The following is an 8,930-nucleotide window of genomic DNA, read 5'->3' on the forward strand; positions in this document are numbered from 1 at the left end:
ACGTCTGAGTCTTCACAGGTCTTCCGCCTCTAGTTATCCAAAATTCTAAAATAGCATGGTCGCTACCTCCTAGGGTCCCAGCCACTTTTACCTCCTCAACCATTTCCTCCCTGTTTATAAGGATTAGATCCAAGGTAGCAGTTCCCCTTGTTTTCTCCTTTACCTTTTGGAAGATAAAGTTGTCAGCAAGAGAGGATAAGAATTTCCTTGACCTGTTAGTTTTGCCTGAGAGAGATTCCCAACAAATGTCTGGATAGTTGAAATCTCCCATGACAACTATGTCATATTTTTTGGAGAACTTGGCCATTTGATGCATAAAGAGTTCATCCATATCTTCAGCTTGCACAGGCGGCCTGTAGTAAATGCCTACAATGGTGTCCTTTCCATTGTTCTGTCCTTGTATTCTTACCCAAACAGTTTCCACAGAACTCCCAGTCTCTGAAGCTTCAATCTCTGTGCAGATATACGCATTTCTAACATACAATGCGACACCCCCTCCTCGTTTATCAAGTCTGTTTCTTGCAAATAAGTTGTATCCTTCTAGTCTTGTATTCCAATCATGTGTATTGTCCCACCAAGTTTCAGTGATTCCAATGACATCATATTTCTTTTCCTGTGTTAGTAGTTCCAATTCTCCTTGTTTGTTGCCCATGCTTTGTGCATTAGTATAGAAACATTTTAGTTTGTGATTGGTTTCTCTTTCTCCAATATTTTTTTTAATTAGATTCTTTCGTCTTTGTTCTTCCTTTCCACTTCTAATAGCAGAGTTCTCAGTAGCATTTGTCAGGTGTATGGCTTTTTCTGGTCTTTTGCTTCCCTTCCCATGTTGTTCTAGTTTAAAGCTCTCCTTACAAGTGTAGCAAGGCGACTTCCAAATACCTGCTTTCCAGTCTTCGTAAGGTGCACCCCATCTCTAGCAAGTAGTCCATCGTATAAGTAGTTCACTCCGTGATCCAGAAATCCAAATCGTTGCTGACGGCACCATCGACGTAGCCAGTTGTTCACCTGCAGAATCTTATTCCACCTCCTTGTTCCATGGCCATCCACTGGGAGGATGGAAGAGAAGACCACCTGCGCTCCCAGTTCTTTCACTTTCTTGCCTAAGTCTTCAAAGTCTCTGCAGATGGTTTCCAGGTCGTTTCTTGCGGTGTCATTTGTCCCCACATGTAGTAGCAGGAATGGGTAGTCATCTGTAGGTCTGAAGAGTCCTGATATCCTGTCAGACACATCTTTAATTTTTGCACCTGGAAGACAGCACATTTCTCTTGAAGTTATATCCGGTCTGCAGATAGCGGCCTCTGTTCCTCTCAACAGGGAATCCCCCATGACCACCACTCTCCGTTTCTTCTTCACAACATTTTTCTTTCTCCATCCAGGAGGACTCTGAAGGCGTACAAGGTTGCTGTTTGTTGGCAAAGTCTTATCCTGATGTATTTCTTCATCGTTTTCCTGCGTGAGAGCCTGGTACTGGTTTCTGAGCAGTATGGGTGCTGACTGCCTCCTGATCCTCCTGCTTCTCTGGGTCACATGTCTCCAATCCTCTGTTTCTTCAGGTGCACTTCGAATTTCTTCTCTTTCTGTAACATGAAGAGATAATTCTGCTCTGTCCAAGAACTCTTCACCTTCCTTAATGATCTTCAACGTAGCTAACCTCTCTTCGAGATTTTGCAACTTTTCCTCCAACAGGGTCACAAGCTTGCATTTGTGGCATGTGAAGTTTGGCTTTTCCACTGGTAAATCTGTGAACATGTAGCAAGAAATGCAGCTCACCAAATGGCTCCTGGCCTCTTCCATCTTGAGATTTCTTAAAAAGATGAAAGATGAGCCAAAATTCGCGCGCCGATAGGCGCGCGGTTTCTCCGGTTTCCTCTTTTCAGCTGCAACGACACTTATCCCAGAAGGCACTGGGAATATGCAAATGATCTCCTCAAGACTCTTCCCCTGGTTTCTCCGATTTCCTCTTTTCAGCAACCCTCTAGAACGAGAACAGGGTTTAGACAGAGAACAAGTCCCACAGGACAGTACAAAAGTCCTGACGTCACGAGATAAGGCAGGCCACCAAAAGGACCGACTCACCAAATCTCTGGTACCAAAAATACCTGGATGACCAGCCAATGCAGAGCAATGAATTTCAGACATCACTCTCTTTCTCCACTGGTCGGGAACATACAATTTTCCCATAGGGCAACGCTCAGGTTTATCCTCCTGAAATTCCTCCAGGGCGCGTCTCAAATCGGGCGAAATGGCAGAAAGAACTACCCCCTCACCTAGGATGGTAGTAGGCTTGGTCACACTAAGAGAATCGGCAAAGAAACTCCTAGAAAGGGCGTCTGCCTTAACATTCTTAGTGCCCGGAAGAAAAGAGACCACAAAATTAAAACGCGTAAAAAAACAAGGCCCATCTAGCATGTCTAGGATTCAAGAGTTTGGCCGACTCCAGATAAATCAAATTCTTGTGATTGGTGAGGACCACAACTTGATGTCTAGCTCCCTCCAACCAATGTCTCCACTCCTCAAATGCCCACTTCATGGCCAACAATTCCCGAATCCCCACGTCATAGTTGCGTTCAGATGGGGAGAACTTTCGAGAAAAGAAGGCACAGGGATTCATCTTAGAAGTCACAGGGTCTTTTTGGGACAAAACAGCTCCTGCACCAATCTCAGAAGCATCTACCTCCACCTGAAATGGAAGTGAGACATCAGGTTGCTGTAAAACTGAAGCTGAAGTAAATCTCTGCTTAAGCTCCTGAAATAGCCTCAGGAGACCAATTCAGCACATCAGCGCCCTTCTTGGTCAGATCAGTCAGTGGTTTGACAATATCAGAAAAATTACCTATAAATTTACGATAGAAATTAGCAAAACCCAAAAACTTCTGGAGGGCCTTTAAAGAAGTAGGCTGAATCCAATCATAAATGGCCTGTACCTTGGCCGGGTCCATTTCAATAGTCGATGGAGATAAGATAACTCCCAAAAATTAAATCCTCTGTACACCAAAGAGGCATTTCGATCCCTTAACAAACAGGGAATTCTCTCTCAAAATCCAAAACACAGTCCGGACGTGTTCCACATGAGAATCCCAATCACTAGATAAGATCAAAATATCATCCAGATAGATGATCAAAAACTTATCCACAAAGTCATGGAAAATATCATTCATAAAGGACTGGAAGACAGAAGGGGCATTAGTGAGCCCAAAACGCATCACCAGGTACTCAAAATGTCCCTCCGGAGTATTATACGCCATCTTCCATTCATCCCCGTGCTTGATGCGAATAAGATTATACGCCCCCCTGAGGTCAAGCTTAGTAAACCAGCAGGCACTCATCTCTGGAGAATAAATCAGACATCAGAGGTAATGGGTACTGATATTTAACAGTCATCTTGTTAAGGGAACGATAATCAATACACGGTCTTAATGAACCATCTTTCTTGGCCACAAAAAAACCCAGCACCTAAAGGTGACGAGGATGGTCTAATATGACCCTTCTCCAATGACTCCTTAATATAGGATCGCATAGCATCATGTTCGGGTACTGATAAGTTGAAAAGCCAACCCTTGGGAAATTTACACCCATGCATCAACTCAATTGCACAGTCATAACTCCTATGAGGAGGCAAAGACGCAGACTTGCTCTCACTAAATACATCAGAAAAATCGGCTAGATAATCAGGAATATCATGAGACTGAGGAGAGGTGGAGAAAACAGGAGCATCTAAAAGAACACACTGACAACCCCAACTCACCACAGACCCAGATTCCCAATCCAAAACTGGATTATGAGTTTGCAGCAAAGTAAAACCCAGAACAATAGTATCATGCAAATTATGCAGCACCAAAAATGTACAATTTTCTTGGTGGTCTGGGGCAACCCGCATCGTCACCTGGGTCCAAAACTGAGGTTTATTCTCCGCCAAAGGAGTAGCATCAATACCCCTCAAAGGAATAGGCGTCCGCAGAGGCGTCATGGAAAAACCACAACGTTTAGCAAAATCCAAATCCATCAGATTCAACGCTGCTCCTGAATCCACAAAAGCCTTCGTGGAAAATGTGGATAAGGAGCAGATCAGTGTAATTGCCAAAAGAAACTTAGGTTGTATACTGCCCACAGCAAATGTGTGTGCAAAACGTCTCTCTCGTTTTGGGAAGACAGAAATAGTATGAGAGACGTCTCCACAGAAAAAACACAGCTTATTACGCCTTCTAAACTCCTGACGTTGCGCCCTAGACAAAACTCTATCACATTGCATAGGTTCAGACATTTGTCCAAAAGATGGCAACTCCTCTCGTGTAGTTTTGCATTCACGTAAACGCCGATCAATTTTAATGGCTAATGACATAGAATCGTCAAGACCAGAGGGAACAGGAAATCCCACCATAGTATCTTTTACGGTTTCTGACAAACCCTTCCGAAAGAGAGCTGCCAAGGCACCATCATTCCAGGTAGTAAGGACCGCCCACTTTCGGAATTTTTGACAGTATAACTCTGCAGAATCCTGACCCTGGTTCAATGCCAATAGGCCTTTCTCAGCTTGATCAATAACATTAGGTTCATCATACAACAACCCCAAGGCTTGAAAAAATGCATCCACATTAGTCAGAATAGGATCTTCAGCTGTCAAAGAAAACGCCCAATCCTGGGGATCGCCGTGCAGCAAAGAGATGACAATTTTAACCTGCTGTGCAGAGCTCCCCGATGAATTAGGCTTCAAGGCAAGAAATAATTTACAATTATTCTTAATTCAAAAATTTAGACCCATCCCCAAAAAACACATCAGGAGTAGGGATCCTTGGTTCAGCAGCATGTGAATGAGCGAGATAGGTGGAAATTCCCCGCACTTCAGCAGTGAGCTGCTCCACACGATCAGACAATTGCTTAATCTCCATTTAAAAAAAGAGAAAAAAAATCCTCCTACAGCCCCAGAGGAAAATTTTATAATATATATATATATATATATATATATATATATATATAAAAATTGACACTTTTTTTTTTTCTACAACTCTTTCCTGCTTTTGAGTACCCTAGAATCTGCGGTATGGCTGGTGATTCTGTTATGAATGGGTCACCGAGGAGAAAAACGCAAAACAAGCTAAGCCACAGAAAACCAGAGTGGTTGGTAACTATGCAGATTGCAGATCCCTGATTTTACCACACAACTAGCAATAGCCGTGGAGCGTGCCTACGATAAACCTAGACGCCTCGTCACGGCCGAAGGACTACATAAGCCTAAAGCAAGAAAAGGGAAAACTAACTGCCCCAGAGCAGACCCCAAAGGAATAGATAGCCCCCACACATATATTGACGGTGAAACAAGATGAAGGCACAAACACAGGCAGGAAAATAGGCTGAACAAATGATGGGGCCCAAACTAACAGGAAAGGAAAGTGAAGACACTATCTGCAACCTGCAAAAAACCCTACAAAAATAATGTCCAACACTTCTGATAGCAAAATTAACCCTGAAGTCACTAGACTTCTCCCACTAGATCATCACTCTGAAATATTCTGAGACAGAGCAAAAAGAGACCGAACTAGTAAGGAACAAAAAGCCAATTGGCAAAATACTAATAAATAAGAGTGGAAATTCAGCTCAGCCCCCAGCCGGGGCCGGCAGACCACACAAAAAACTGAATAGACCAACAAAATCAAGTGTGAACATTAGCAGAAAAACATCGCTTTAGATGACTGGAACAGAGCTGAAAACCAAGAGCTGACAAGCCAGAAGTAATCACCAGCAACTGAATAGGGCGTCGGCTGTCTTAAATCCAATCTGAGAATCCTGAGATCCAATCGTCATCCTCATTCTCAGGTGGCAGATCTCCACTGGTCAAACCAGCCGCACCACCTCCCGTCACCACCAGAGGGAGTCCAGAAAGGGAACTCACAACACATGGCTGAGCAGAGGGAGGGAGACCATGGGGCCTGAAGAGCTGCTCTTTTTCCTTTGGGGAGAAAGACCCTCTCTTTGCAGGTATTGAAAAGCAAGCCAAGGAATTTCAGATGCTGGGAAGTGACTAGACAGGATTTTGACCTTTTGACTATCCAGCTGAGCCGAGACAGGGTATCGAGAGTGATGGACAGGCTTTCCAGGGCTAGGGAAAAAGACAGAGCCTTGACGAGGATATCGTCAAGGTAAGGTATGACCATAAGACCTCTGATCTGTAGGATGGCCATTACTGCTAACATTATCTTTGTGAAGACCCTGGGAGCACTTGTAAGACCAAAGGGTAGGGCAACGAACTGAAAGTGGTCCTGCCGTACCGCAAAACGCCGGAATCTGTTGCCCTGGAAAAATTGGAACATGGAGAAAGACATCTTTGATATCTACCGAGCACAGGAACTCCTGATTCCATGGAGGCTATTACTGAGCGCAGGGATTCAATCCCGAAATGGCATGGCTGAACCCTTTTTTTCAGTAACTTGAGATCCATCCTTCTTTGGAACCACAAAGGAGTTAGAATAGAAACCTGCAAAAACGTTTCGGAGGTGGAACGGGAACGATGACGCCTGAATTGAGGAGAGAGGTGATGGCTGTGAAAAATCCCAGAATTAGAGGGGTCTCTCGGGGGGCGAGATTCGAAGAACCGATTTTGGGGGCTTGAGGTGAATTCTGTTTTGTATCTGACAAAGGTGTCCTCTACAAAGGCGAGCCAAGCATCCGTGAAAAACAGGAGATGACTGCCCACTCTGGGAGATCTATGGGCAGCGGGAAAACGTCATGCAGAGGAAAACCTGCCAGCTCTGCTGCTGGAGGATCTGTGTTGCGAGGACACCAGGAGGGTGTGTTTAAAGGTGGCCCTTTTTTCTTTCCTGTCGAGCCTGCAGCCTCTCCTGGTGGGGTAAACTTCTGCACACGTGAAGCGTTGAAAAGGCCGAAAGGGCAGAATCTTACGCTCCAGGGGAGGAAGCCGAGGTTTTGCCTGAGGAAGGAGAGAACTCATCCCACCAGTGGCCTCTTTTGTAATTTGGTTCAGCCTGGTTCCAACCAGTTTTGATCCCTGTAAGGGCAAATTGGTGAGAGATTTCTTAGAATAGAAATCCGCCTAACACGCCTTTAGCCAGATGGTTCTGAAGATGGCCACTATGATACTGGACACCTGAGCAGCACGAGGCCGCTTCGGGGGAGGCAGATACTACATAGTACTTTCCTGCATGAGATATCTGGTTTACTAGATCAGCTAAATCGGCAGGAGGAGCTCCAGGGAGGATGCCTTGTCGGAATTGTTTAGCCCATGCAGATATTGACTTTAACACCCATGTGGTAGCAAAGGCAGGGCATAATGAATAGCCTGTTGCGTTAAAGTCCGACTTAGCAAACGACTCTGAGTGTGGCATTGGAGTCCTAGAGGGATGCACCCTCCGTAAGTGGAAGGACTGTACTAGTGGATAACCTGGAGACTGGAAGATCCACCGTAGGGGAAATGGTCCAGTTTTCAGTTAGATCAGAGGCAAAAGGATACAGGATACGGAGTTGCTTCCCTCTCTGCAAACGTCTGTTAGGGTTTTCTATGGAGATGACCTCCTGAAATTCCTTATGGTAGGGCAAACACCCTAGGAGTTGGTCTTAATCAGTGTTTCTCAACTCCAGTTCTCAAGACCCACCAACAGGTCATGTTTTCAGGATTTCCTTAGTATTGCACAGGTGATAATTTCATCACCTGCTCAAGCATTAATTCCATCACCTATACAATACTAAGGAAACACTGGTCTCGATCGTCTGAAGGACACCGCCTGTTCTGCATGTTCCGTAGAAGTATCTTTGATTTTAAAGGTCTGGTTGACAGCCACAATAAGACTATGGACCATGTCTCCCATATTAGAGGCTTGATTAAAATCCAGGTCTGAGCCAGACTCGGAAATCGCATCCAAATCTGGCTCTGTTGGCAAGTCTGGGGAGGATGAACGGGAGGAAGTTGCCCGCCGAGAGGGGCTGGGAGGGGATCTGGAGTGGGAGGAGGACCTTGAGCGACTTTCCTGCCTAGTTCTCTTACGGCGATTTTTGGTAAAGTTAGACGGCGTATCCTGAGATACGTACGTAGCTGCAGAGGGAGCGTTAGGCAACCTGTTCAGCATGGATACCAGGGACTGGGATACCTTGGTAAGATCCGTAACAGATTGCGACAGAGGTCACACACGCTGGGATAAGGGGGGCACTCTCCCCAGAAGCGGTGGAGGACTCCTGGGTAATAAGAACAGGGGGGTTACTGCAGTCCTGACCTGAGGGAAGAAGACTGACCTAAGGGGAGTCTGCATCTCCAAGAGGAGCAAACAAAGTGTTTGACAAGTGTAGTAGAGGAAGGAGGGTGAGTGTGCTCTTCTTTAGGATTAGACATGACCAAGGTTATGTAGACTCACTAACAATTGCCAGAGGTAAAGGAACAGCAAGGAGAACTGCTGGGGAGAATTTCAGACTGCAAAGCAGAGCTTGCCCCCAGGAAAGATGAGGTTCTGAAGTCTGCTCCCCGAGAGCATGGACAAGAGGGATGGTTGGAGATGCTGCTGGGCTGGAGAGGCTACTGTCCTGATGCAGCAGTGTATGGATGCCAGAAAATGGAGACCGCAGGGAGGAACAGGCGGGCATCATGTGTGGAAAGGACACGCAGAGCTCAAGCCACTAGAAGAGGAACATAGGGCATGTCTGCGCAACCAGCACGATGACGCTGAGAGGGGGCAGAATTAAGCGCCGCGGCTAGGCTGTAAGGAAGCCGGGGCCTACATTAGTAAGTGAGGCTGGAAATGGAGGAAGGGGTGGTGTGGAGGCCTAGGAAAAAACAGGAAAGGCCTTGAGACTAAGTGATCCTGCTCACATATACACACACAAATAAAGGCCAGTAATATACCGATATAGAGAGTATATATCTATCTAATCTTCTTCTGTTCATTTTTCATCTTCTCTCTCTCTGGGATGTGATCTGGATGGGGAAGAAA

Source organism: Dendrobates tinctorius, unplaced genomic scaffold (genome assembly GCF_039654945.1).
Source record: "Dendrobates tinctorius isolate UK_male_01 unplaced genomic scaffold, ASM3965494v1 ptg000032l, whole genome shotgun sequence".
Classification (NCBI taxonomy): Eukaryota; Metazoa; Chordata; class Amphibia; order Anura; family Dendrobatidae; genus Dendrobates; species Dendrobates tinctorius.